Genomic DNA, 26,618 nt, shown 5'->3' on the forward strand with positions numbered 1-26,618 from the left:
TTGTTTTAATTTATTTTATATTTTGCTTGGGATAAAACACTTTTACGGTGTTTAATTTATTTTAGATTTGATTTGGAATCATTTATTTAAATTTTTATTACTTGATTATGTAATTAGTTTTGTGAGAAATTGATTTTATTAGAAATTACAGTGATAAATTAATAAATTAAAATTAAGTTTCGGGTCATTTCGGGTCGACCCGCCGCCCCGTAAACCTGAAATTTTCGGGTTCGGGTCAGCATACCTGACCCGTCACGGGTTGGCGGGTCGGGGTTCGGGTCAACAGATTTTCTGGCGGGTCTGTTGACCCGAACCCGACCCGCCAACCTGATTTGGACCCGAATTGCCACCCCTAACTGCAAGCGTGAAGGATTGATTTCATGATAATTTAGAGTTGCGGGATGAGGGAAAAAAACAGGGTGCAAATCAATAACAAAAAAAAATATAAAGTAAATAAATAAAAGGATAAGAGGAAAATGCTTGAATTGACGCTTAAAATGAATTTCGGTCTAGAAAAGCCACACTGCTTCGCAGGACGGGGTAGTTTAAAAGAATAAAGCGAAAGGAACATGGCGGGTGCGATCATACCAGCACTAATGCACCGGATCCCATCAGAACTCCGAAGTTAAGCGTGCTTGGGCGAGAGTAGTACTAGGATGGGTGACCCCCTGGGAAGTCCTCGTGTTGCACCCCTCTCTTTTTTGTTTCGAAATCCAAATTTCCTATTCGTTCTTTATCCTGTAGTAATTTAGCTCCGTCGGAACGATTGCTTAATATTTTGCTTCTTGTCGAAGCGTGAAGGAGGATCTGAAGGCGCGAGACAAATCAGGAACGGTACGGCTCGATCAAAGCCCGGATCGTCGCTCAAATTTGTCGGCGCAAATGTATCACCGCAACTAGGGGTGGCAATTTTCGACACGACCTGAAAACACGACACGAACCTAACACGAAATTAATGGGTTTGGGTTGAGGTTTCGGGAATTCGGGTCAGAATCGGGTTGGACCCGATGAACCCGAAAAGAAAACCGGTCGATTTCGGGTCAACCCGTGGTGACCTGATATGACTCGTTTACGAATTAAAAATAATTTAATAAACATAAAAATAATTTTATCTAACTAAACTAAGTTATTCTTTTTTTCAAAGGCATTAATTACTTAATCCTAAACGAATTTATTTAATTTGTGTGAAGTTGAAATTATTATACTTGGACAAATAATATATTATATTATTTTTCACTTTTGTATAGTTTTAATTTATTTTATATTTTGCTTGGGATAAAACACTTTTACGGTGTTTAATTTATTTTAGATTTGATTTGGAATCATTTATTTAAATTTTTATTACTTGATTATGTAATTAGTTTTGTGAGAAATTGATTTTATCAGAAATTACAGTGATAAATTAATAAATTAAAATTAAGTTTCGGGTCATTTCGGGTCGACCCGCCGCCCCGTAAACCTGAAATTTTCGGGTTCGGGTCAGCATACCTGACCCGTCACGGGTTGGCGGGTCGGGGTTCGGGTCAACAGATTTTCTGGCGGGTCTGTTGACCCGAACCCGACCCGCCAACCTGATTTGGACCCGAATTGCCACCCCTAACTGCAAGCGTGAAGGATTGATTTCATGATAATTTAGAGTTGCGGGATGAGGGAAAAAAACAGGGTGCAAATCAATAACAAAAAAAAATATAAAGTAAATAAATAAAAGGATAAGAGGAAAATGCTTGAATTGACGCTTAAAATGAATTTCGGTCTAGAAAAGCCACACTGCTTCGCAGGACGGGGTAGTTTAAAAGAATAAAGCGAAAGGAACATGGCGGGTGCGATCATACCAGCACTAATGCACCGGATCCCATCAGAACTCCGAAGTTAAGCGTGCTTGGGCGAGAGTAGTACTAGGATGGGTGACCCCCTGGGAAGTCCTCGTGTTGCACCCCTCTCTTTTTTGTTTCGAAATCCAAATTTCCTATTCGTTCTTTATCCTGTAGTAATTTAGCTCCGTCGGAACGATTGGTTAATATTTTGCTTCTTGTCGAAGCGTGAAGGAGGATCTGAAGGCGCGAGACAAATCAGGAACGGTACGGCTCGATCAAAGCCCGGATCGTCGCTCAAATTTGTCGGCGCAAATGTATCACCGCAACTAGGGGTGGCAATTTTCGACACGACCTGAAAACACGACACGAACCTAACACGAAATTAATGGGTTTGGGTTGAGGTTTCGGGAATTCGGGTCAGAATCGGGTTGGACCCGATGAACCCGAAAAGAAAACCGGTCGATTTCGGGTCAACCCGTGGTGACCTGATATGACTCGTTTACGAATTAAAAATAATTTAATAAAAATAAAAATAATTTTATCTAACTAAACTAAGTTATTCTTTTTTTCAAAGGCATTAATTACTTAATCCTAAACGAATTTATTTAATTTGTGTGAAGTTGAAATTATTATACTTGGACAAATAATATATTATATTATTTTTCACTTTTGTATTGTTTTAATTTATTTTATATTTTGCTTGGGATAAAACACTTTTACGGTGTTTAATTTATTTTAGATTTGATTTGGAATCATTTATTTAAATTTTTATTACTTGATTATGTAATTAGTTTTGTGAGAAATTGATTTTATTAGAAATTACAGTGATAAATTAATAAATTAAAATTAAGTTTCGGGTCATTTCGGGTCGACCCGCCGCCCCGTAAACCTGAAATTTTCGGGTTCGGGTCAGCATACCTGACCCGTCACGGGTTGGCGGGTCGGGGTTCGGGTCAACAGATTTTCTGGCGGGTCTGTTGACCCGAACCCGACCCGCCAACCTGATTTGGACCCGAATTGCCACCCCTAACTGCAAGCGTGAAGGATTGATTTCATGATAATTTAGAGTTGCGGGATGAGGGAAAAAAACAGGGTGCAAATCAATAACAAAAAAAAATATAAAGTAAATAAATAAAAGGATAAGAGGAAAATGCTTGAATTGACGCTTAAAATGAATTTCGGTCTAGAAAAGCCACACTGCTTCGCAGGACGGGGTAGTTTAAAAGAATAAAGCGAAAGGAACATGGCGGGTGCGATCATACCAGCACTAATGCACCGGATCCCATCAGAACTCCGAAGTTAAGCGTGCTTGGGCGAGAGTAGTACTAGGATGGGTGACCCCCTGGGAAGTCCTCGTGTTGCACCCCTCTCTTTTTTGTTTCGAAATCCAAATTTCCTATTCGTTCTTTATCCTGTAGTAATTTAGCTCCGTCGGAACGATTGCTTAATATTTTGCTTCTTGTCGAAGCGTGAAGGAGGATCTGAAGGCGCGAGACAAATCAGGAACGGTACGGCTCGATCAAAGCCCGGATCGTCGCTCAAATTTGTCGGCGCAAATGTATCACCGCAACTAGGGGTGGCAATTTTCGACACGACCTGAAAACACGACACGAACCTAACACGAAATTAATGGGTTTGGGTTGAGGTTTCGGGAATTCGGGTCAGAATCGGGTTGGACCCGATGAACCCGAAAAAAAAACCGGTCGATTTCGGGTCAACCCGTGGTGACCTGATATGACCCGATATGACCCGTTTACGAATTAAAAATAATTTAATAAACATAAAAATAATTTTATCTAACTAAACTAAGTTATTCTTTTTTTCAAAGGCATTAATTACTTAATCCTAAACGAATTTATTTAATTTGTGTGAAGTTGAAATTATTATACTTGGACAAATAATATATTATATTATTTTTCACTTTTGTATAGTTTTAATTTATTTTATATTTTGCTTGGGATAAAACACTTTTACGGTGTTTAATTTATTTTAGATTTGATTTGGAATCATTTATTTAAATTTTTATTACTTGATTATGTAATTAGTTTTGTGAGAAATTGATTTTATCAGAAATTACAGTGATAAATTAATAAATTAAAATTAAGTTTCGGGTCATTTCGGGTCGACCCGCCGCCCCGTAAACCTGAAATTTTCGGGTTCGGGTCAGCATACCTGACCCGTCACGGGTTGGCGGGTCGGGGTTCGGGTCAACAGATTTTCTGGCGGGTCTGTTGACCCGAACCCGACCCGCCAACCTGATTTGGACCCGAATTGCCACCCCTAACTGCAAGCGTGAAGGATTGATTTCATGATAATTTAGAGTTGCGGGATGAGGGAAAAAAACAGGGTGCAAATCAATAACAAAAAAAAATATAAAGTAAATAAATAAAAGGATAAGAGGAAAATGCTTGAATTGACGCTTAAAATGAATTTCGGTCTAGAAAAGCCACACTGCTTCGCAGGACGGGGTAGTTTAAAAGAATAAAGCGAAAGGAACATGGCGGGTGCGATCATACCAGCACTAATGCACCGGATCCCATCAGAACTCCGAAGTTAAGCGTGCTTGGGCGAGAGTAGTACTAGGATGGGTGACCCCCTGGGAAGTCCTCGTGTTGCACCCCTCTCTTTTTTGTTTCGAAATCCAAATTTCCTATTCGTTCTTTATCCTGTAGTAATTTAGCTCCGTCGGAACGATTGCTTAATATTTTGCTTCTTGTCGAAGCGTGAAGGAGGATCTGAAGGCGCGAGACAAATCAGGAACGGTACGGCTCGATCAAAGCCCGGATCGTCGCTCAAATTTGTCGGCGCAAATGTATCACCGCAACTAGGGGTGGCAATTTTCGACACGACCTGAAAACACGACACGAACCTAACACGAAATTAATGGGTTTGGGTTGAGGTTTCGGGAATTCGGGTCAGAATCGGGTTGGACCCGATGAACCCGAAAAAAAAACCGGTCGATTTCGGGTCAACCCGTGGTGACCTGATATGACCCGATATGACCCGTTTACGAATTAAAAATAATTTAATAAACATAAAAATAATTTTATCTAACTAAACTAAGTTATTCTTTTTTTCAAAGGCATTAATTACTTAATCCTAAACGAATTTATTTAATTTGTGTGAAGTTGAAATTATTATACTTGGACAAATAATATATTATATTATTTTTCACTTTTGTATAGTTTTAATTTATTTTATATTTTGCTTGGGATAAAACACTTTTACGGTGTTTAATTTATTTTAGATTTGATTTGGAATCATTTATTTAAATTTTTATTACTTGATTATGTAATTAGTTTTGTGAGAAATTGATTTTATCAGAAATTACAGTGATAAATTAATAAATTAAAATTAAGTTTCGGGTCATTTCGGGTCGACCCGCCGCCCCGTAAACCTGAAATTTTCGGGTTCGGGTCAGCATACCTGACCCGTCACGGGTTGGCGGGTCGGGGTTCGGGTCAACAGATTTTCTGGCGGGTCTGTTGACCCGAACCCGACCCGCCAACCTGATTTGGACCCGAATTGCCACCCCTAACTGCAAGCGTGAAGGATTGATTTCATGATAATTTAGAGTTGCGGGATGAGGGAAAAAAACAGGGTGCAAATCAATAACAAAAAAAAATATAAAGTAAATAAATAAAAGGATAAGAGGAAAATGCTTGAATTGACGCTTAAAATGAATTTCGGTCTAGAAAAGCCACACTGCTTCGCAGGACGGGGTAGTTTAAAAGAATAAAGCGAAAGGAACATGGCGGGTGCGATCATACCAGCACTAATGCACCGGATCCCATCAGAACTCCGAAGTTAAGCGTGCTTGGGCGAGAGTAGTACTAGGATGGGTGACCCCCTGGGAAGTCCTCGTGTTGCACCCCTCTCTTTTTTGTTTCGAAATCCAAATTTCCTATTCGTTCTTTATCCTGTAGTAATTTAGCTCCGTCGGAACGATTGCTTAATATTTTGCTTCTTGTCGAAGCGTGAAGGAGGATCTGAAGGCGCGAGACAAATCAGGAACGGTACGGCTCGATCAAAGCCCGGATCGTCGCTCAAATTTGTCGGCGCAAATGTATCACCGCAACTAGGGGTGGCAATTTTCGACACGACCTGAAAACACGACACGAACCTAACACGAAATTAATGGGTTTGGGTTGAGGTTTCGGGAATTCGGGTCAGAATCGGGTTGGACCCGATGAACCCGAAAAGAAAACCGGTCGATTTCGGGTCAACCCGTGGTGACCTGATATGACCCGATATGACCCGTTTACGAATTAAAAATAATTTAATAAACATAAAAATAATTTTATCTAACTAAACTAAGTTATTCTTTTTTTCAAAGGCATTAATTACTTAATCCTAAACGAATTTATTTAATTTGTGTGAAGTTGAAATTATTATACTTGGACAAATAATATATTATATTATTTTTCACTTTTGTATTGTTTTAATTTATTTTATATTTTGCTTGGGATAAAACACTTTTACGGTGTTTAATTTATTTTAGATTTGATTTGGAATCATTTATTTAAATTTTTATTACTTGATTATGTAATTAGTTTTGTGAGAAATTAATTTTATCAGAAATTACAGTGATAAATTAATAAATTAAAATTAAGTTTCGGGTCATTTCGGGTCGACCCGCCGCCCCGTAAACCTGAAATTTTCGGGTTCGGGTCAGCATACCTGACCCGTCACGGGTTGGCGGGTCGGGGTTCGGGTCAACAGATTTTTTGGCGGGTCTGTTGACCCGAACCCGACCCGCCAACCTGATTTGGACCCGAATTGCCACCCCTAACTGCAAGCGTGAAGGATTGATTTCATGATAATTTAGAGTTGCGGGATGAGGGAAAAAAACAGGGTGCAAATCAATAACAAAAAAAAATATAAAGTAAATAAATAAAAGGATAAGAGGAAAATGCTTGAATTGACGCTTAAAATGAATTTCGGTCTAGAAAAGCCACACTGCTTCGCAGGATGGGGTAGTTTAAAAGAATAAAGCGAAAGGAACATGGCGGGTGCGATCATACCAGCACTAATGCACCGGATCCCATCAGAACTCCGAAGTTAAGCGTGCTTGGGCGAGAGTAGTACTAGGATGGGTGACCCCTTGGGAAGTCCTCGTGTTGCACCCCTCTCTTTTTTGTTTCGAAATCCAAATTTCCTATTCGTTCTTTATCCTGTAGTAATTTAGCTCCGTCGGAACGATTGCTTAATATTTTGCTTCTTGTCGAAGCGTGAAGGAGGATCTGAAGGCGCGAGACAAATCAGGAACGGTACGGCTCGATCAAAGCCCGGATCGTCGCTCAAATTTGTCGGCGCAAATGTATCACCGCAACTAGGGGTGGCAATTTTCGACACGACCTGAAAACACGACACGAACCTAACACGAAATTAATGGGTTTGGGTTGAGGTTTCGGGAATTCGGGTCAGAATCGGGTTGGACCCGATGAACCCGAAAAGAAAACCGGTCGATTTCGGGTCAACCCGTGGTGACCTGATATGACCCGTTTACGAATTAAAAATAATTTAATAAACATAAAATAATTTTATCTAACTAAACTAAGTTATTCTTTTTTTCAAAGGCATTAATTACTTAATCCTAAACGAATTTATTTAATTTGTGTGAAGTTGAAATTATTATACTTGGACAAATAATATATTATATTATTTTTCACTTTTGTATTGTTTTAATTTATTTTATATTTTGCTTGGGATAAAACACTTTTACGGTGTTTAATTTATTTTAGATTTGATTTGGAATCATTTATTTAAATTTTTATTACTTGATTATGTAATTAGTTTTGTGAGAAATTGATTTTATCAGAAATTACAGTGATAAATTAATAAATTAAAATTAAGTTTCGGGTCATTTCGGGTCGACCCGCCGCCCCGTAAACCTGAAATTTTCGGGTTCGGGTCAGCATACCTGACCCGTCACGGGTTGGCGGGTCGGGGTTCGGGTCAACAGATTTTCTGGCGGGTCTTTTGACCCGAACCCGACCCGCCAACCTGATTTGGACCCGAATTGCCACCCCTAACTGCAAGCGTGAAGGATTGATTTCATGATAATTTAGAGTTGCGGGATGAGGGAAAAAAACAGGGTGCAAATCAATAACAAAAAAATATATAAAGTAAATAAATAAAAGGATAAGAGGAAAATGCTTGAATTGACGCTTAAAATGAATTTCGGTCTAGAAAAGCCACACTGCTTCGCAGGACGGGGTAGTTTAAAAGAATAACGCGAAAGGAACATGGCGGGTGCGATCATACCAGCACTAATGCACCGGATCCCATCAGAACTCCGAAGTTAAGCGTGCTTGGGCGAGAGTAGTACTAGGATGGGTGACCCCCTGGGAAGTCCTCGTGTTGCACCCCTCTCTTTTTTGTTTCGAAATCCAAATTTCCTATTCGTTCTTTATCCTGTAGTAATTTAGCTCCGTCGGAACGATTGCTTAATATTTTGCTTCTTGTCGAAGCGTGAAGGAGGATCTGAAGGCGCGAGACAAATCAGGAACGGTACGGCTCGATCAAAGCCCGGATCGTCGCTCAAATTTGTCGGCGCAAATGTATCACCGCAACTAGGGGTGGCAATTTTCGACACGACCTGAAAACACGACACGAACCTAACACGAAATTAATGGGTTTGGGTTGAGGTTTCGGGAATTCGGGTCAGAATCGGGTTGGACCCGATGAACCCGAAAAGAAAACCGGTCGATTTCGGGTCAACCCGTGGTGACCTGATATGACCCGATATGACCCGTTTACGAATTAAAAATAATTTAATAAACATAAAAATAATTTTATCTAACTAAACTAAGTTATTCTTTTTTTCAAAGGCATTAATTACTTAATCCTAAACGAATTTATTTAATTTGTGTGAAGTTGAAATTATTATACTTGGACAAATAATATATTATATTATTTTTCACTTTTGTATTGTTTTAATTTATTTTATATTTTGCTTGGGATAAAACACTTTTACGGTGTTTAATTTATTTTAGATTTGATTTGGAATCATTTATTTAAATTTTTATTACTTGATTATGTAATTAGTTTTGTGAGAAATTGATTTTATCAGAAATTACAGTGATAAATTAATAAATTTAAATTAAGTTTCGGGTCATTTCGGGTCGACCCGCCGCCCCGTAAACCTGAAATTTTCGGGTTCGGGTCAGCATACCTGACCCGTCACGGGTTGGCGGGTCGGGGTTCGGGTCAACAGATTTTCTGGCGGGTCTGTTGACCCGAACCCGACCCGCCAACCTGATTTGGACCCGAATTGCCACCCCTAACTGCAAGCGTGAAGGATTGATTTCATGATAATTTAGAGTTGCGGGATGAGGGAAAAAAACAGGGTGCAAATCAATAACAAAAAAATATATAAAGTAAATAAATAAAAGGATAAGAGGAAAATGCTTGAATTGACGCTTAAAATGAATTTCGGTCTAGAAAAGCCACACTGCTTCGCAGGACGGGGTAGTTTAAAAGAATAACGCGAAAAGAACATGGCGGGTGCGATCATACCAGCACTAATGCACCGGATCCCATCAGAACTCCGAAGTTAAGCGTGCTTGGGCGAGAGTAGTACTAGGATGGGTGACCCCCTGGGAAGTCCTCGTGTTGCACCCCTCTCTTTTTTGTTTCGAAATCCAAATTTCCTATTCGTTCTTTATCCTGTAGTAATTTAGCTCCGTCGGAACGATTGCTTAATATTTTGCTTCTTGTCGAAGCGTGAAGGAGGATCTGAAGGCGCGAGACAAATCAGGAACGGTACGGCTCGATCAAAGCCCGGATCGTCGCTCAAATTTGTCGGCGCAAATGTATCACCGCAACTAGGGGTGGCAATTTTCGACACGACCTGAAAACACGACACGAACCTAACACGAAATTAATGGGTTTGGGTTGAGGTTTCGGGAATTCGGGTCAGAATCGGGTTGGACCCGATGAACCCGAAAAGAAAACCGGTCGATTTCGGGTCAACCCGTGGTGACCTGATATGACTCGTTTACGAATTAAAAATAATTTAATAAACATAAAAATAATTTTATCTAACTAAACTAAGTTATTCTTTTTTTCAAAGGCATTAATTACTTAATCCTAAACGAATTTATTTAATTTGTGTGAAGTTGAAATTATTATACTTGGACAAATAATATATTATATTATTTTTCACTTTTGTATTGTTTTAATTTATTTTATATTTTGCTTGGGATAAAACACTTTTACGGTGTTTAATTTATTTTAGATTTGATTTGGAATCATTTATTTAAATTTTTATTACTTGATTATGTAATTAGTTTTGTGAGAAATTGATTTTATTAGAAATTACAGTGATAAATTAATAAATTAAAATTAAGTTTCGGGTCATTTCGGGTCGACCCGTCGCCCCGTAAACCTGAAATTTTCGGGTTCGGGTCAGCATACCTGACCCGTCACGGGTTGGCGGGTCGGGGTTCGGGTCAACAGATTTTCTGGCGGGTCTGTTGACCCGAACCCGACCCGCCAACCTGATTTGGACCCGAATTGCCACCCCTAACTGCAAGCGTGAAGGATTGATTTCATGATAATTTAGAGTTGCGGGATGAGGGAAAAAAACAGGGTGCAAATCAATAACAAAAAAAAATATAAAGTAAATAAATAAAAGGATAAGAGGAAAATGCTTGAATTGACGCTTAAAATGAATTTCGGTCTAGAAAAGCCACACTGCTTCGCAGGACGGGGTAGTTTAAAAGAATAAAGCGAAAGGAACATGGCGGGTGCGATCATACCAGCATTAATGCACCGGATCCCATCAGAACTCCGAAGTTAAGCGTGCTTGGGCGAGAGTAGTACTAGGATGGGTGACCCCCTGGGAAGTCCTCGTGTTGCACCCCTCTCTTTTTTGTTTCGAAATCCAAATTTCCTATTCGTTCTTTATCCTGTAGTAATTTAGCTCCGTCGGAACGATTGCTTAATATTTTGCTTCTTGTCGAAGCGTGAAGGAGGATCTGAAGGCGCGAGACAAATCAGGAACGGTACGGCTCGATCAAAGCCCGGATCGTCGCTCAAATTTGTCGGCGCAAATGTATCACCGCAACTAGGGGTGGCAATTTTCGACACGACCTGAAAACACGACACGAACCTAACACGAAATTAATGGGTTTGGGTTGAGGTTTCGGGAATTCGGGTCAGAATCGGGTTGGACCCGATGAACCCGAAAAGAAAACCGGTCGATTTCGGGTCAACCCGTGGTGACCTGATATGACTCGTTTACGAATTAAAAATAATTTAATAAACATAAAAATAATTTTATCTAACTAAACTAAGTTATTCTTTTTTTCAAAGGCATTAATTACTTAATCCTAAACGAATTTATTTAATTTGTGTGAAGTTGAAATTATTATACTTGGACAAATAATATATTATATTATTTTTCACTTTTGTATTGTTTTAATTTATTTTATATTTTGCTTGGGATAAAACACTTTTACGGTGTTTAATTTATTTTAGATTTGATTTGGAATCATTTATTTAAATTTTTATTACTTGATTATGTAATTAGTTTTGTGAGAAATTGATTTTATTAGAAATTACAGTGATAAATTAATAAATTAAAATTAAGTTTCGGGTCATTTCGGGTCGACCCGTCGCCCCGTAAACCTGAAATTTTCGGGTTCGGGTCAGCATACCTGACCCGTCACGGGTTGGCGGGTCGGGGTTCGGGTCAACAGATTTTCTGGCGGGTCTGTTGACCCGAACCCGACCCGCCAACCTGATTTGGACCCGAATTGCCACCCCTAACTGCAAGCGTGAAGGATTGATTTCATGATAATTTAGAGTTGCGGGATGAGGGAAAAAAACAGGGTGCAAATCAATAACAAAAAAAAATATAAAGTAAATAAATAAAAGGATAAGAGGAAAATGCTTGAATTGACGCTTAAAATGAATTTCGGTCTAGAAAAGCCACACTGCTTCGCAGGACGGGGTAGTTTAAAAGAATAAAGCGAAAGGAACATGGCGGGTGCGATCATACCAGCATTAATGCACCGGATCCCATCAGAACTCCGAAGTTAAGCGTGCTTGGGCGAGAGTAGTACTAGGATGGGTGACCCCCTGGGAAGTCCTCGTGTTGCACCCCTCTTTTTTTTGTTTCGAAATCCAAATTTCCTATTCGTTCTTTATCCTGTAGTAATTTAGCTCCGTCGGAACGATTGCTTAATATTTTGCTTCTTGTCGAAGCGTGAAGGAGGATCTGAAGGCGCGAGACAAATCAGGAACGGTACGGCTCGATCAAAGCCCGGATCGTCGCTCAAATTTGTCGGCGCAAATGTATCACCGCAACTAGGGGTGGCAATTTTCGACACGACCTGAAAACACGACACGAACCTAACACGAAATTAATGGGTTTGGGTTGAGGTTTCGGGAATTCGGGTCAGAATCGGGTTGGACCCGATGAACCCGAAAAGAAAACCGGTCGATTTCGGGTCAACCCGTGGTGACCTGATATGACCCGTTTACGAATTAAAAATAATTTAATAAACATAAAATAATTTTATCTAACTAAACTAAGTTATTCTTTTTTTCAAAGGCATTAATTACTTAATCCTAAACGAATTTATTTAATTTGTGTGAAGTTGAAATTATTATACTTGGACAAATAATATATTATATTATTTTTCACTTTTGTATTGTTTTAATTTATTTTATATTTTGCTTGGGATAAAACACTTTTACGGTGTTTAATTTATTTTAGATTTGATTTGGAATCATTTATTTAAATTTTTATTACTTGATTATGTAATTAGTTTTGTGAGAAATTGATTTTATCAGAAATTACAGTGATAAATTAATAAATTAAAATTAAGTTTCGGGTCATTTCGGGTCGACCCGCCGCCCCGTAAACCTGAAATTTTCGGGTTCGGGTCAGCATACCTGACCCGTCACGGGTTGGCGGGTCGGGGTTCGGGTCAACAGATTTTCTGGCGGGTCTTTTGACCCGAACCCGACCCGCCAACCTGATTTGGACCCGAATTGCCACCCCTAACTGCAAGCGTGAAGGATTGATTTCATGATAATTTAGAGTTGCGGGATGAGGGAAAAAAACAGGGTGCAAATCAATAACAAAAAAATATATAAAGTAAATAAATAAAAGGATAAGAGGAAAATGCTTGAATTGACGCTTAAAATGAATTTCGGTCTAGAAAAGCCACACTGCTTCGCAGGACGGGGTAGTTTAAAAGAATAACGCGAAAGGAACATGGCGGGTGCGATCATACCAGCACTAATGCACCGGATCCCATCAGAACTCCGAAGTTAAGAGTGCTTGGGCGAGAGTAGTACTAGGATGGGTGACCCCCTGGGAAGTCCTCGTGTTGCACCCCTCTCTTTTTTGTTTCGAAATCCAAATTTCCTATTCGTTCTTTATCCTGTAGTAATTTAGCTCCGTCGGAACGATTGCTTAATATTTTGCTTCTTGTCGAAGCGTGAAGGAGGATCTGAAGGCGCGAGACAAATCAGGAACGGTACGGCTCGATCAAAGCCCGGATCGTCGCTCAAATTTGTCGGCGCAAATGTATCACCGCAACTAGGGGTGGCAATTTTCGACACGACCTGAAAACACGACACGAACCTAACACGAAATTAATGGGTTTGGGTTGAGGTTTCGGGAATTCGGGTCAGAATCGGGTTGGACCCGATGAACCCGAAAAGAAAACCGGTCGATTTCGGGTCAACCCGTGGTGACCTGATATGACCCGATATGACCCGTTTACGAATTAAAAATAATTTAATAAACATAAAAATAATTTTATCTAACTAAACTAAGTTATTCTTTTTTTCAAAGGCATTAATTACTTAATCCTAAACGAATTTATTTAATTTGTGTGAAGTTGAAATTATTATACTTGGACAAATAATATATTATATTATTTTTCACTTTTGTATTGTTTTAATTTATTTTATATTTTGCTTGGGATAAAACACTTTTACGGTGTTTAATTTATTTTAGATTTGATTTGGAATCATTTATTTAAATTTTTATTACTTGATTATGTAATTAGTTTTGTGAGAAATTGATTTTATCAGAAATTACAGTGATAAATTAATAAATTAAAATTAAGTTTCGGGTCATTTCGGGTCGACCCGCCGCCCCGTAAACCTGAAATTTTCGGGTTCGGGTCAGCATACCTGACCCGTCACGGGTTGGCGGGTCGGGGTTCGGGTCAACAGATTTTCTGGCGGGTCTGTTGACCCGAACCCGACCCGCCAACCTGATTTGGACCCGAATTGCCACCCCTAACTGCAAGCGTGAAGGATTGATTTCATGATAATTTAGAGTTGCGGGATGAGGGAAAAAAACAGGGTGCAAATCAATAACAAAAAAATATATAAAGTAAATAAATAAAAGGATAAGAGGAAAATGCTTGAATTGACGCTTAAAATGAATTTCGGTCTAGAAAAGCCACACTGCTTCGCAGGACGGGGTAGTTTAAAAGAATAACGCGAAAAGAACATGGCGGGTGCGATCATACCAGCACTAATGCACCGGATCCCATCAGAACTCCGAAGTTAAGCGTGCTTGGGCGAGAGTAGTACTAGGATGGGTGACCCCCTGGGAAGTCCTCGTGTTGCACCCCTCTCTTTTTTGTTTCGAAATCCAAATTTCCTATTCGTTCTTTATCCTGTAGTAATTTAGCTCCGTCGGAACGATTGCTTAATATTTTGCTTCTTGTCGAAGCGTGAAGGAGGATCTGAAGGCGCGAGACAAATCAGGAACGGTACGGCTCGATCAAAGCCCGGATCGTCGCTCAAATTTGTCGGCGCAAATGTATCACCGCAACTAGGGGTGGCAATTTTCGACACGACCTGAAAACACGACACGAACCTAACACGAAATTAATGGGTTTGGGTTGAGGTTTCGGGAATTCGGGTCAGAATCGGGTTGGACCCGATGAACCCGAAAAGAAAACCGGTCGATTTCGGGTCAACCCGTGGTGACCTGATATGACTCGTTTACGAATTAAAAATAATTTAATAAACATAAAAATAATTTTATCTAACTAAACTAAGTTATTCTTTTTTTCAAAGGCATTAATTACTTAATCCTAAACGAATTTATTTAATTTGTGTGAAGTTGAAATTATTATACTTGGACAAATAATATATTATATTATTTTTCACTTTTGTATTGTTTTAATTTATTTTATATTTTGCTTGGGATAAAACACTTTTACGGTGTTTAATTTATTTTAGATTTGATTTGGAATCATTTATTTAAATTTTTATTACTTGATTATGTAATTAGTTTTGTGAGAAATTGATTTTATTAGAAATTACAGTGATAAATTAATAAATTAAAATTAAGTTTCGGGTCATTTCGGGTCGACCCGTCGCCCCGTAAACCTGAAATTTTCGGGTTCGGGTCAGCATACCTGACCCGTCACGGGTTGGCGGGTCGGGGTTCGGGTCAACAGATTTTCTGGCGGGTCTGTTGACCCGAACCCGACCCGCCAACCTGATTTGGACCCGAATTGCCACCCCTAACTGCAAGCGTGAAGGATTGATTTCATGATAATTTAGAGTTGCGGGATGAGGGAAAAAAACAGGGTGCAAATCAATAACAAAAAAAAATATAAAGTAAATAAATAAAAGGATAAGAGGAAAATGCTTGAATTGACGCTTAAAATGAATTTCGGTCTAGAAAAGCCACACTGCTTCGCAGGATGGCTTAGTTTAAAAGAATAAAGCGAAAGGAACATGGCGGGTGCGATCATACCAGCACTAATGCACCGGATCCCATCAGAACTCCGAAGTTAAGCGTGCTTGGGCGAGAGTAGTACTAGGATGGGTGACCCCTTGGGAAGTCCTCGTGTTGCACCCCTCTCTTTTTTGTTTCGAAATCCAAATTTCCTATTCGTTCTTTATCCTGTAGTAATTTAGCTCCGTCGGAACGATTGCTTAATATTTTGCTTCTTGTCGAAGCGTGAAGGAGGATCTGAAGGCGCGAGACAAATCAGGAACGGTACGGCTCGATCAAAGCCCGGATCGTCGCTCAAATTTGTCGGCGCAAATGTATCACCGCAACTAGGGGTGGCAATTTTCGACACGACCTGAAAACACGACACGAACCTAACACGAAATTAATGGGTTTGGGTTGAGGTTTCGGGAATTCGGGTCAGAATCGGGTTGGACCCGATGAACCCGAAAAGAAAACCGGTCGATTTCGGGTCAACCCGTGGTGACCTGATATGACCCGTTTACGAATTAAAAATAATTTAATAAACATAAAATAATTTTATCTAACTAAACTAAGTTATTCTTTTTTTCAAAGGCATTAATTACTTAATCCTAAACGAATTTATTTAATTTGTGTGAAGTTGAAATTATTATACTTGGACAAATAATATTTTATATTATTTTTCACTTTTGTATTGTTTTAATTTATTTTATATTTTGCTTGGGATAAAACACTTTTACGGTGTTTAATTTATTTTAGATTTGATTTGGAATCATTTATTTAAATTTTTATTACTTGATTATGTAATTAGTTTTGTGAGAAATTGATTTTATCAGAAATTACAGTGATAAATTAATAAATTAAAATTAAGTTTCGGGTCATTTCGGGTCGACCCGCCGCCCCGTAAACCTGAAATTTTCGGGTTCGGGTCAGCATACCTGACCCGTCACGGGTTGGCGGGTCGGGGTTCGGGTCAACAGATTTTCTGGCGGGTCTTTTGACCCGAACCCGACCCGCCAACCTGATTTGGACCCGAATTGCCACCCCTAACTGCAAGCGTGAAGGATTGATTTCATGATAATTTAGAGTTGCGGGATGAGGGAAAAAAACAGGGTGCAAATCAATAACAAAAAAATATATAAAGTAAATAAATAAAAGGATAAGAGGAAAATGCTTGAATTGACGCTTAAAATGAATTTCGGTCTAGAAAAGCCACACTGCTTCGCAGGACGGGGTAGTTTAAAAGAATAACGCGAAAGGAACATGGCGGGTGCGATCATACCAGCACTAATGCACCGGATCCCATCAGAACTCCGAAGTTAAGCGTGCTTGGGCGAGAGTAGTACTAGGATGGGTGACCCCCTGGGAAGTCCTCGTGTTGCACCCCTCTCTTTTTTGTTTCGAAATCCAAATTTCCTATTCGTTCTTTATCCTGTAGTAATTTAGCTCCGTCGGAACGATTGCTTAATATTTTGCTTCTTGTCGAAGCGTGAAGGAGGATCTGAAGGCGCGAGACAAATCAGGAACGGTACGGCTCGATCAAAGCCCGGATCGTCGCTCAAATTTGTCGGCGCAAATGTATCACCGCAACTAGGGGTGGCAATTTTCGACACGACCTGAAAACACGACACGAACCTAACACGAAATTAATGGGTTTGGGTTGAGGTTTCGGGAATTCGGGTCAGAATCGGGTTGGACCCGATGAACCCGAAAAGAAAACCGGTCGATTTCGGGTCAACCCGTGGTGACCTGATATGACCCGATATGACCCGTTTACGAATTAAAAATAATTTAATAAACATAAAAATAATTTTATCTAACTAAACTAAGTTATTCTTTTTTTCAAAGGCATTAATTACTTAATCCTAAACGAATTTATTTAATTTGTGTGAAGTTGAAATTATTATACTTGGACAAATAATATATTATATTATTTTTCACTTTTGTATTGTTTTAATTTATTTTATATTTTGCTTGGGATAAAACACTTTTACGGTGTTTAATTTATTTTAGATTTGATTTGGAATCATTTATTTAAATTTTTATTACTTGATTATGTAATTAGTTTTGTGAGAAATTAATTTTATCAGAAATTACAGTGATAAATTAATAAATTAAAATTAAGTTTCGGGTCATTTCGGGTCGACCCGCCGCCCCGTAAACCTGAAATTTTCGGGTTCGGGTCAGCATACCTGACCCGTCACGGGTTGGCGGGTCGGGGTTCGGGTCAACAGATTTTTTGGCGGGTCTGTTGACCCGAACCCGACCCGCCAACCTGATTTGGACCCGAATTGCCACCCCTAACTGCAAGCGTGAAGGATTGATTTCATGATAATTTAGAGTTGCGGGATGAGGGAAAAAAACAGGGTGCAAATCAATAACAAAAAAAAATATAAAGTAAATAAATAAAAGGATAAGAGGAAAATGCTTGAATTGACGCTTAAAATGAATTTCGGTCTAGAAAAGCCACACTGCTTCGCAGGATGGGGTAGTTTAAAAGAATAAAGCGAAAGGAACATGGCGGGTGCGATCATACCAGCACTAATGCACCGGATCCCATCAGAACTCCGAAGTTAAGCGTGCTTGGGCGAGAGTAGTACTAGGATGGGTGACCCCTTGGGAAGTCCTCGTGTTGCACCCCTCTCTTTTTTGTTTCGAAATCCAAATTTCCTATTCGTTCTTTATCCTGTAGTAATTTAGCTCCGTCGGAACGATTGCTTAATATTTTGCTTCTTGTCGAAGCGTGAAGGAGGATCTGAAGGCGCGAGACAAATCAGGAACGGTACGGCTCGATCAAAGCCCGGATCGTCGCTCAAATTTGTCGGCGCAAATGTATCACCGCAACTAGGGGTGGCAATTTTCGACACGACCTGAAAACACGACACGAACCTAACACGAAATTAATGGGTTTGGGTTGAGGTTTCGGGAATTCGGGTCAGAATCGGGTTGGACCCGATGAACCCGAAAAGAAAACCGGTCGATTTCGGGTCAACCCGTGGTGACCTGATATGACCCGATATGACCCGTTTACGAATTAAAAATAATTTAATAAACATAAAAATAATTTTATCTAACTAAACTAAGTTATTCTTTTTTTCAAAGGCATTAATTACTTAATCCTAAACGAATTTATTTAATTTGTGTGAAATTGAAATTATTATACTTGGACAAATAATATATTATATTATTTTTCACTTTTGTATTGTTTTAATTTATTTTATATTTTGCTTGGGATAAAACACTTTTACGGTGTTTAATTTATTTTAGATTTGATTTGGAATCATTTATTTAAATTTTTATTACTTGATTATGTAATTAGTTTTGTGAGAAATTGATTTTATCAGAAATTACAGTGATAAATTAATAAATTTAAATTAAGTTTCGGGTCATTTCGGGTCGACCCGCCGCCCCGTAAACCTGAAATTTTCGGGTTCGGGTCAGCATACCTGACCCGTCATGGGTTGGCGGGTCGGGGTTCGGGTCAACAGATTTTCTGGCGGGTCTGTTGACCCGAACCCGACCCGCCAACCTGATTTGGACCCGAATTGCCACCCCTAACTGCAAGCGTGAAGGATTGATTTCATGATAATTTAGAGTTGCGGGATGAGGGAAAAAAACAGGGTGCAAATCAATAACAAAAAAAAATATAAAGTAAATAAATAAAAGGATAAGAGGAAAATGCTTGAATTGACGCTTAAAATGAATTTCGGTCTAGAAAAGCCACACTGCTTCGCAGGACGGGGTAGTTTAAAAGAATAAAGCGAAAGGAACATGGCGGGTGCGATCATACCAGCACTAATGCACCGGATCCCATCAGAACTCCGAAGTTAAGCGTGCTTGGGCGAGAGTAGTACTAGGATGGGTGACCCCCTGGGAAGTCCTCGTGTTGCACCCCTCTCTTTTTTGTTTCGAAATCCAAATTTCCTATTCGTTCTTTATCCTGTAGTAATTTAGCTCCGTCGGAACGATTGCTTAATATTTTGCTTCTTGTCGAAGCGTGAAGGAGGATCTGAAGGCGCGAGACAAATCAGGAACGGTACGGCTCGATCAAAGCCCGGATCGTCGCTCAAATTTGTCGGCGCAAATGTATCACCGCAACTAGGGGTGGCAATTTTCGACACGACCTGAAAACACGACACGAACCTAACACGAAATTAATGGGTTTGGGTTGAGGTTTCGGGAATTCGGGTCAGAATCGGGTTGGACCCGATGAACCCGAAAAGAAAACCGGTCGATTTCGGGTCAACCCGTGGTGACCTGATATGACCCGATATGACCCGTTTACGAATTAAAAATAATTTAATAAACATAAAAATAATTTTATCTAACTAAACTAAGTTATTCTTTTTTTCAAAGGCATTAATTACTTAATCCTAAACGAATTTATTTAATTTGTGTGAAGTTGAAATTATTATACTTGGACAAATAATATATTATATTATTTTTCACTTTTGTATTGTTTTAATTTATTTTATATTTTGCTTGGGATAAAACACTTTTACGGTGTTTAATTTATTTTAGATTTGATTTGGAATCATTTATTTAAATTTTTATTACTTGATTATGTAATTAGTTTTGTGAGAAATTGATTTTATCAGAAATTACAGTGATAAATTAATAAATTTAAATTAAGTTTCGGGTCATTTCGGGTCGACCCGCCGCCCCGTAAACCTGAAATTTTCGGGTTCGGGTTAGCATACCTGACCCGTCATGGGTTGGCGGGTCGGGGTTCGGGTCAACAGATTTTCTGGCGGGTCTGTTGACCCGAACCCGACCCGCCAACCTGATTTGGACCCGAATTGCCACCCCTAACTGCAAGCGTGAAGGATTGATTTCATGATAATTTAGAGTTGCGGGATGAGGGAAAAAAACAGGGTGCAAATCAATAACAAAAAAAAATATAAAGTAAATAAATAAAAGGATAAGAGGAAAATGCTTGAATTGACGCTTAAAATGAATTTCGGTCTAGAAAAGCCACACTGCTTCGCAGGACGGGGTAGTTTAAAAGAATAAAGCGAAAGGAACATGGCGGGTGCGATCATACCAGCACTAATGCACCGGATCCCATCAGAACTCCGAAGTTAAGCGTGCTTGGGCGAGAGTAGTACTAGGATGGGTGACCCCCTGGGAAGTCCTCGTGTTGCACCCCTCTCTTTTTTGTTTCGAAATCCAAATTTCCTATTCGTTCTTTATCCTGTAGTAATTTAGCTCCGTCGGAACGATTGCTTAATATTTTGCTTCTTGTCGAAGCGTGAAGGAGGATCTGAAGGCGCGAGACAAATCAGGAACGGTACGGCTCGATCAAAGCCCGGATCGTCGCTCAAATTTGTCGGCGCAAATGTATCACCGCAACTAGGGGTGGCAATTTTCGACACGACCTGAAAACACGACACGAACCTAACACGAAATTAATGGGTTTGGGTTGAGGTTTCGGGAATTCGGGTCAGAATCGGGTTGGACCCGATGAACCCGAAAAGAAAACCGGTCGATTTCGGGTCAACCCGTGGTGACCTGATATGACTCGTTTACGAATTAAAAATAATTTAATAAACATAAAAATAATTTTATCTAACTAAACTAAGTTATTCTTTTTTTCAAAGGCATTAATTACTTAATCCTAAACGAATTTATTTAATTTGTGTGAAGTTGAAATTATTATACTTGGACAAATAATATATTATATTATTTTTCACTTTTGTATTGTTTTAATTTATTTTATATTTTGCTTGGGATAAAACACTTTTACGGTGTTTAATTTATTTTAGATTTGATTTGGAATCATTTATTTAAATTTTTATTACTTGATTATGTAATTAGTTTTGTGAGAAATTGATTTTATCAGAAATTACAGTGATAAATTAATAAATTAAAATTAAGTTTCGGGTCATTTCGGGTCGACCCGCCGCCCCGTAAACCTGAAATTTTCGGGTTCGGGTCAGCATACCTGACCCGTCACGGGTTGGCGGGTCGGGGTTCGGGTCAACAGATTTTCTGGCGGGTCTGTTGACCCGAACCCGACCCGCCAACCTGATTTGGACCCGAATTGCCACCCCTAACTGCAAGCGTGAAGGATTGATTTCATGATAATTTAGAGTTGCGGGATGAGGGAAAAAAACAGGGTGCAAATCAATAACAAAAAAATATATAAAGTAAATAAATAAAAGGATAAGAGGAAAATGCTTGAATTGACGCTTAAAATGAATTTCGGTCTAGAAAAGCCACACTGCTTCGCAGGACGGGGTAGTTTAAAAGAATAACGCGAAAGGAACATGGCGGGTGCGATCATACCAGCACTAATGCACCGGATCCCATCAGAACTCCGAAGTTAAGCGTGCTTGGGCGAGAGTAGTACTAGGATGGGTGACCCCCTGGGAAGTCCTCGTGTTGCACCCCTCTCTTTTTTGTTTCGAAATCCAAATTTCCTATTCGTTCTTTATCCTGTAGTAATTTAGCTCCGTCGGAACGATTGCTTAATATTTTGCTTCTTGTCGAAGCGTGAAGGAGGATCTGAAGGCGCGAGACAAATCAGGAACGGTACGGCTCGATCAAAGCCCGGATCGTCGCTCAAATTTGTCGGCGCAAATGTATCACCGCAACTAGGGGTGGCAATTTTCGACACGACCTGAAAACACGACACGAACCTAACACGAAATTAATGGGTTTGGGTTGAGGTTTCGGGAATTCGGGTCAGAATCGGGTTGGACCCGATGAACCCGAAAAGAAAACCGGTCGATTTCGGGTCAACCCGTGGTGACCTGATATGACCCGATATGACCCGTTTACGAATTAAAAATAATTTAATAAACATAAAAATAATTTTGTCTAACTAAACTAAGTTATTCTTTTTTTCAAAGGCATTAATTACTTAATCCTAAACGAATTTATTTAATTTGTGTGAAGTTGAAATTATTATACTTGGACAAATAATATATTATATTATTTTTCACTTTTGTATTGTTTTAATTTATTTTATATTTTGCTTGGGATAAAACACTTTTACGGTGTTTAATTTATTTTAGATTTGATTTGGAATCATTTATTTAAATTTTTATTACTTGATTATGTAATTAGTTTTGTGAGAAATTGATTTTATCAGAAATTACAGTGATAAATTAATAAATTAAAATTAAGTTTCGGGTCATTTCGGGTCGACCCGCCGCCCCGTAAACCTGAAATTTTCGGGTTCGGGTCAGCATACCTGACCCGTCACGGGTTGGCGGGTCGGGGTTCGGGTCAACAGATTTTCTGGCGGGTCTGTTGACCCGAACCCGACCCGCCAACCTGATTTGGACCCGAATTGCCACCCCTAACTGCAAGCGTGAAGGATTGATTTCATGATAATTTAGAGTTGCGGGATGAGGGAAAAAAACAGGGTGCAAATCAATAACAAAAAAAAATATAAAGTAAATAAATAAAAGGATAAGAGGAAAATGCTTGAATTGACGCTTAAAATGAATTTCGGTCTAGAAAAGCCACACTGCTTCGCAGGACGGGGTAGTTTAAAAGAATAAAGCGAAAGGAACATGGCGGGTGCGATCATACCAGCACTAATGCACCGGATCCCATCAGAACTCCGAAGTTAAGCGTGCTTGGGCGAGAGTAGTACTAGGATGGGTGACCCCCTGGGAAGTCCTCGTGTTGCATCCCTCTCTTTTTTGTTTCGAAATCCAAATTTCCTATTCGTTCTTTATCCTGTAGTAATTTAGTTCCGTCGGAACGATTGCTTAATATTTTGCTTCTTGTCGAAGCGTGAAGGAGGATCTGAAGGCGCGAGACAAATCAGGAACGGTACGGCTCGATCAAAGCCCGGATCGTCGCTCAAATTTGTCGGTGCAAATGTATCACCGCAACTAGGGGTGGCAATTTTCGACACGACCTGAAAACACGACACGAACCTAACACGAAATTAATGGGTTTGGGTTGAGGTTTCGGGAATTCGGGTCAGAATCGGGTTGGACCCGATGAACCCGAAAAGAAAACCGGTCGATTTCGGGTCAACCCGTGGTGACCTGATATGACCCGATATGACCCGTTTACGAATTAAAAATAATTTAATAAACATAAAAATAATTTTATCTAACTAAACTAAGTTATTCTTTTTTTCAAAGGCATTAATTACTTAATCCTAAACGAATTTATTTAATTTGTGTGAAGTTGAAATTATTATACTTGGACAAATAATATATTATATTATTTTTCACTTTTGTATTGTTTTAATTTATTTTATATTTTGCTTGGGATAAAACACTTTTACGGTGTTTAATTTATTTTAGATTTGATTTGGAATCATTTATTTAAATTTTTATTACTTGATTATGTAATTAGTTTTGTGAGAAATTGATTTTATTAGAAATTACAGTGATAAATTAATAAATTAAAATTAAGTTTCGGGTCATTTCGGGTCGACCCGTCGCCCCGTAAACCTGAAATTTTCGGGTTCGGGTCAGCATACCTGACCCGTCACGGGTTGGCGGGTCGGGGTTCGGGTCAACAGATTTTCTGGCGGGTCTGTTGACCCGAACCCGACCCGCCAACCTGATTTGGACCCGAATTGCCACCCCTAACTGCAAGCGTGAAGGATTGATTTCATGATAATTTAGAGTTGCGGGATGAGGGAAAAAAACAGGGTGCAAATCAATAACAAAAAAAAATATAAAGTAAATAAATAAAAGGATAAGAGGAAAATGCTTGAATTGACGCTTAAAATGAATTTCGGTCTAGAAAAGCCACACTGCTTCGCAGGACGGGGTAGTTTAAAAGAATAAAGCGAAAGGAACATGGCGGGTGCGATCATACCAGCATTAATGCACCGGATCCCATCAGAACTCTGAAGTTAAGCGTGCTTGGGCGAGAGTAGTACTAGGATGGGTGACCCCCTGGGAAGTCCTCGTGTTGCACCCCTCTCTTTTTTGTTTCGAAATCCAAATTTCCTATTCGTTCTTTATCCTGTAGTAATTTAGCTCCGTCGGAACGATTGCTTAATATTTTGCTTCTTGTCGAAGCGTGAAGGAGGATCTGAAGGCGCGAGACAAATCAGGAACGGTACGGCTCGATCAAAGCCCGGATCGTCGCTCAAATTTGTCGGCGCAAATGTATCACCGCAACTAGGGGTGGCAATTTTCGACACGACCTGAAAACACGACACGAACCTAACACGAAATTAATGGGTTTGGGTTGAGGTTTCGGGAATTCGGGTCAGAATCGGGTTGGACCCGATGAACCCGAAAAGAAAACCGGTCGATTTCGGGTCAACCCGTGGTGACCTGATATGACCCGATATGACCCGTTTACGAATTAAAAATAATTTAATAAACATAAAAATAATTTTATCTAACTAAACTAAGTTATTCTTTTTTTCAAAGGCATTAATTACTTAATCCTAAACGAATTTATTTAATTTGTGTGAAGTTGAAATTATTATACTTGGACAAATAATATATTATATTATTTTTCACTTTTGTATTGTTTTAATTTATTTTATATTTTGCTTGGGATAAAACACTTTTACGGTGTTTAATTTATTTTAGATTTGATTTGGAATCATTTATTTAAATTTTTATTACTTGATTATGTAATTAGTTTTGTGAGAAATTGATTTTATCAGAAATTACAGTGATAAATTAATAAATTAAAATTAAGTTTCGGGTCATTTCGGGTCGACCCGCCGCCCCGTAAACCTGAAATTTTCGGGTTCGGGTCAGCATACCTGACCCGTCACGGGTTGGCGGGTCGGGGTTCGGGTCAACAGATTTTTTGGCGGGTCTGTTGACCCGAACCCGACCCGCCAACCTGATTTGGACCCGAATTGCCACCCCTAACTGCAAGCGTGAAGGATTGATTTCATGATAATTTAGAGTTGCGGGATGAGGGAAAAAAACAGGGTGCAAATCAATAACAAAAAAAAATATAAAGTAAATAAATAAAAGGATAAGAGGAAAATGCTTGAATTGACGCTTAAAATGAATTTCGGTCTAGAAAAGCCACACTGCTTCGCAGGATGGGGTAGTTTAAAAGAATAAAGCGAAAGGAACATGGCGGGTGCGATCATACCAGCACTAATGCACCGGATCCCATCAGAACTCCGAAGTTAAGCGTGCTTGGGCGAGAGTTGTACTAGGATGGGTGACCCCTTGGGAAGTCCTCGTGTTGCACCCCTCTCTTTTTTGTTTCGAAATCCAAATTTCCTATTCGTTCTTTATCCTGTAGTAATTTAGCTCCGTCGGAACGATTGCTTAATATTTTGCTTCTTGTCGAAGCGTGAAGGAGGATCTGAAGGCGCGAGACAAATCAGGAACGGTACGGCTCGATCAAAGCCCGGATCGTCGCTCAAATTTGTCGGCGCAAATGTATCACCGCAACTAGGGGTGGCAATTTTCGACACGACCTGAAAACACGACACGAACCTAACACGAAATTAATGGGTTTGGGTTGAGGTTTCGGGAATTCGGGTCAGAATCGGGTTGGACCCGATGAACCCGAAAAGAAAACCGGTCGATTTCGGGTCAACCCGTGGTGACCTGATATGACCCGTTTACGAATTAAAAATAATTTAATAAACATAAAATAATTTTATCTAACTAAACTAAGTTATTCTTTTTTTCAAAGGCATTAATTACTTAATCCTAAACGAATTTATTTAATTTGTGTGAAGTTGAAATTATTATACTTGGACAAATAATATATTATATTATTTTTCACTTTTGTATTGTTTTAATTTATTTTATATTTTGCTTGGGATAAAACACTTTTACGGTGTTTAATTTATTTTAGATTTGATTTGGAATCATTTATTTAAATTTTTATTACTTGATTATGTAATTAGTTTTGTGAGAAATTGATTTTATCAGAAATTACAGTGATAAATTAATAAATTAAAATTAAGTTTCGGGTCATTTCGGGTCGACCCGCCGCCCCGTAAACCTGAAATTTTCGGGTTCGGGTCAGCATACCTGACCCGTCACGGGTTGGCGGGTCGGGGTTCGGGTCAACAGATTTTCTGGCGGGTCTTTTGACCCGAACCCGACCCGCCAACCTGATTTGGACCCGAATTGCCACCCCTAACTGCAAGCGTGAAGGATTGATTTCATGATAAT

At 39.3% G+C, this 26,618-nt stretch overlaps 21 non-coding genes across 21 annotated transcripts; all 21 read left to right on the top strand.

Moving 5' to 3' along the window:
• Positions 1 to 574: 574 nt before the first annotated feature.
• Positions 575 to 693, top strand: LOC140022627 (5S ribosomal RNA). The gene has a single exon (XR_011826608.1). It is a non-coding gene; the product is annotated as a 5S ribosomal RNA (ribosomal RNA).
• Positions 694 to 1,818: 1,125 nt separating this feature from the next.
• LOC140022638 (5S ribosomal RNA) lies at positions 1,819 to 1,937 on the top strand. Its single transcript, XR_011826619.1, has one exon. It is a non-coding gene; the product is annotated as a 5S ribosomal RNA (ribosomal RNA).
• A 1,125-nt stretch (positions 1,938 to 3,062) lies between these two features.
• Positions 3,063 to 3,181, top strand: LOC140022650 (5S ribosomal RNA). The gene has a single exon (XR_011826631.1). It is a non-coding gene; the product is annotated as a 5S ribosomal RNA (ribosomal RNA).
• A 1,135-nt stretch (positions 3,182 to 4,316) lies between these two features.
• Positions 4,317 to 4,435, top strand: LOC140022662 (5S ribosomal RNA). The gene has a single exon (XR_011826642.1). It is a non-coding gene; the product is annotated as a 5S ribosomal RNA (ribosomal RNA).
• Positions 4,436 to 5,570: 1,135 nt separating this feature from the next.
• On the top strand, positions 5,571 to 5,689 carry LOC140022673 (5S ribosomal RNA). Its single transcript, XR_011826653.1, has one exon. It is a non-coding gene; the product is annotated as a 5S ribosomal RNA (ribosomal RNA).
• Positions 5,690 to 6,824: 1,135 nt separating this feature from the next.
• On the top strand, positions 6,825 to 6,943 carry LOC140029851 (5S ribosomal RNA). The gene has a single exon (XR_011833766.1). It is a non-coding gene; the product is annotated as a 5S ribosomal RNA (ribosomal RNA).
• A 1,124-nt stretch (positions 6,944 to 8,067) lies between these two features.
• LOC140022685 (5S ribosomal RNA) lies at positions 8,068 to 8,186 on the top strand. Its single transcript, XR_011826664.1, has one exon. It is a non-coding gene; the product is annotated as a 5S ribosomal RNA (ribosomal RNA).
• A 1,135-nt stretch (positions 8,187 to 9,321) lies between these two features.
• Positions 9,322 to 9,440, top strand: LOC140022696 (5S ribosomal RNA). The gene has a single exon (XR_011826675.1). It is a non-coding gene; the product is annotated as a 5S ribosomal RNA (ribosomal RNA).
• Positions 9,441 to 10,565: 1,125 nt separating this feature from the next.
• Positions 10,566 to 10,684, top strand: LOC140030198 (5S ribosomal RNA). Its single transcript, XR_011834112.1, has one exon. It is a non-coding gene; the product is annotated as a 5S ribosomal RNA (ribosomal RNA).
• Positions 10,685 to 11,809: 1,125 nt separating this feature from the next.
• On the top strand, positions 11,810 to 11,928 carry LOC140030199 (5S ribosomal RNA). The gene has a single exon (XR_011834113.1). It is a non-coding gene; the product is annotated as a 5S ribosomal RNA (ribosomal RNA).
• Positions 11,929 to 13,052: 1,124 nt separating this feature from the next.
• Positions 13,053 to 13,171, top strand: LOC140031520 (5S ribosomal RNA). The gene has a single exon (XR_011835442.1). It is a non-coding gene; the product is annotated as a 5S ribosomal RNA (ribosomal RNA).
• Positions 13,172 to 14,306: 1,135 nt separating this feature from the next.
• Positions 14,307 to 14,425, top strand: LOC140022707 (5S ribosomal RNA). The gene has a single exon (XR_011826686.1). It is a non-coding gene; the product is annotated as a 5S ribosomal RNA (ribosomal RNA).
• A 1,125-nt stretch (positions 14,426 to 15,550) lies between these two features.
• LOC140029852 (5S ribosomal RNA) lies at positions 15,551 to 15,669 on the top strand. The gene has a single exon (XR_011833767.1). It is a non-coding gene; the product is annotated as a 5S ribosomal RNA (ribosomal RNA).
• Positions 15,670 to 16,793: 1,124 nt separating this feature from the next.
• Positions 16,794 to 16,912, top strand: LOC140022718 (5S ribosomal RNA). Its single transcript, XR_011826697.1, has one exon. It is a non-coding gene; the product is annotated as a 5S ribosomal RNA (ribosomal RNA).
• Positions 16,913 to 18,047: 1,135 nt separating this feature from the next.
• On the top strand, positions 18,048 to 18,166 carry LOC140029853 (5S ribosomal RNA). Its single transcript, XR_011833768.1, has one exon. It is a non-coding gene; the product is annotated as a 5S ribosomal RNA (ribosomal RNA).
• Positions 18,167 to 19,301: 1,135 nt separating this feature from the next.
• LOC140022729 (5S ribosomal RNA) lies at positions 19,302 to 19,420 on the top strand. Its single transcript, XR_011826708.1, has one exon. It is a non-coding gene; the product is annotated as a 5S ribosomal RNA (ribosomal RNA).
• Positions 19,421 to 20,555: 1,135 nt separating this feature from the next.
• Positions 20,556 to 20,674, top strand: LOC140022740 (5S ribosomal RNA). The gene has a single exon (XR_011826719.1). It is a non-coding gene; the product is annotated as a 5S ribosomal RNA (ribosomal RNA).
• A 1,125-nt stretch (positions 20,675 to 21,799) lies between these two features.
• On the top strand, positions 21,800 to 21,918 carry LOC140022751 (5S ribosomal RNA). Its single transcript, XR_011826730.1, has one exon. It is a non-coding gene; the product is annotated as a 5S ribosomal RNA (ribosomal RNA).
• Positions 21,919 to 23,053: 1,135 nt separating this feature from the next.
• LOC140029981 (5S ribosomal RNA) lies at positions 23,054 to 23,172 on the top strand. The gene has a single exon (XR_011833895.1). It is a non-coding gene; the product is annotated as a 5S ribosomal RNA (ribosomal RNA).
• A 1,135-nt stretch (positions 23,173 to 24,307) lies between these two features.
• Positions 24,308 to 24,426, top strand: LOC140031101 (5S ribosomal RNA). The gene has a single exon (XR_011835022.1). It is a non-coding gene; the product is annotated as a 5S ribosomal RNA (ribosomal RNA).
• Positions 24,427 to 25,561: 1,135 nt separating this feature from the next.
• LOC140030774 (5S ribosomal RNA) lies at positions 25,562 to 25,680 on the top strand. The gene has a single exon (XR_011834693.1). It is a non-coding gene; the product is annotated as a 5S ribosomal RNA (ribosomal RNA).
• The last annotated feature ends 938 nt before the right edge of the window (positions 25,681 to 26,618 follow it).

The sequence above is a fragment of the Coffea arabica genome, chromosome 11e (assembly GCF_036785885.1).
Source record: "Coffea arabica cultivar ET-39 chromosome 11e, Coffea Arabica ET-39 HiFi, whole genome shotgun sequence".
In the NCBI taxonomy this organism is placed as follows: Eukaryota; Viridiplantae; Streptophyta; class Magnoliopsida; order Gentianales; family Rubiaceae; genus Coffea; species Coffea arabica.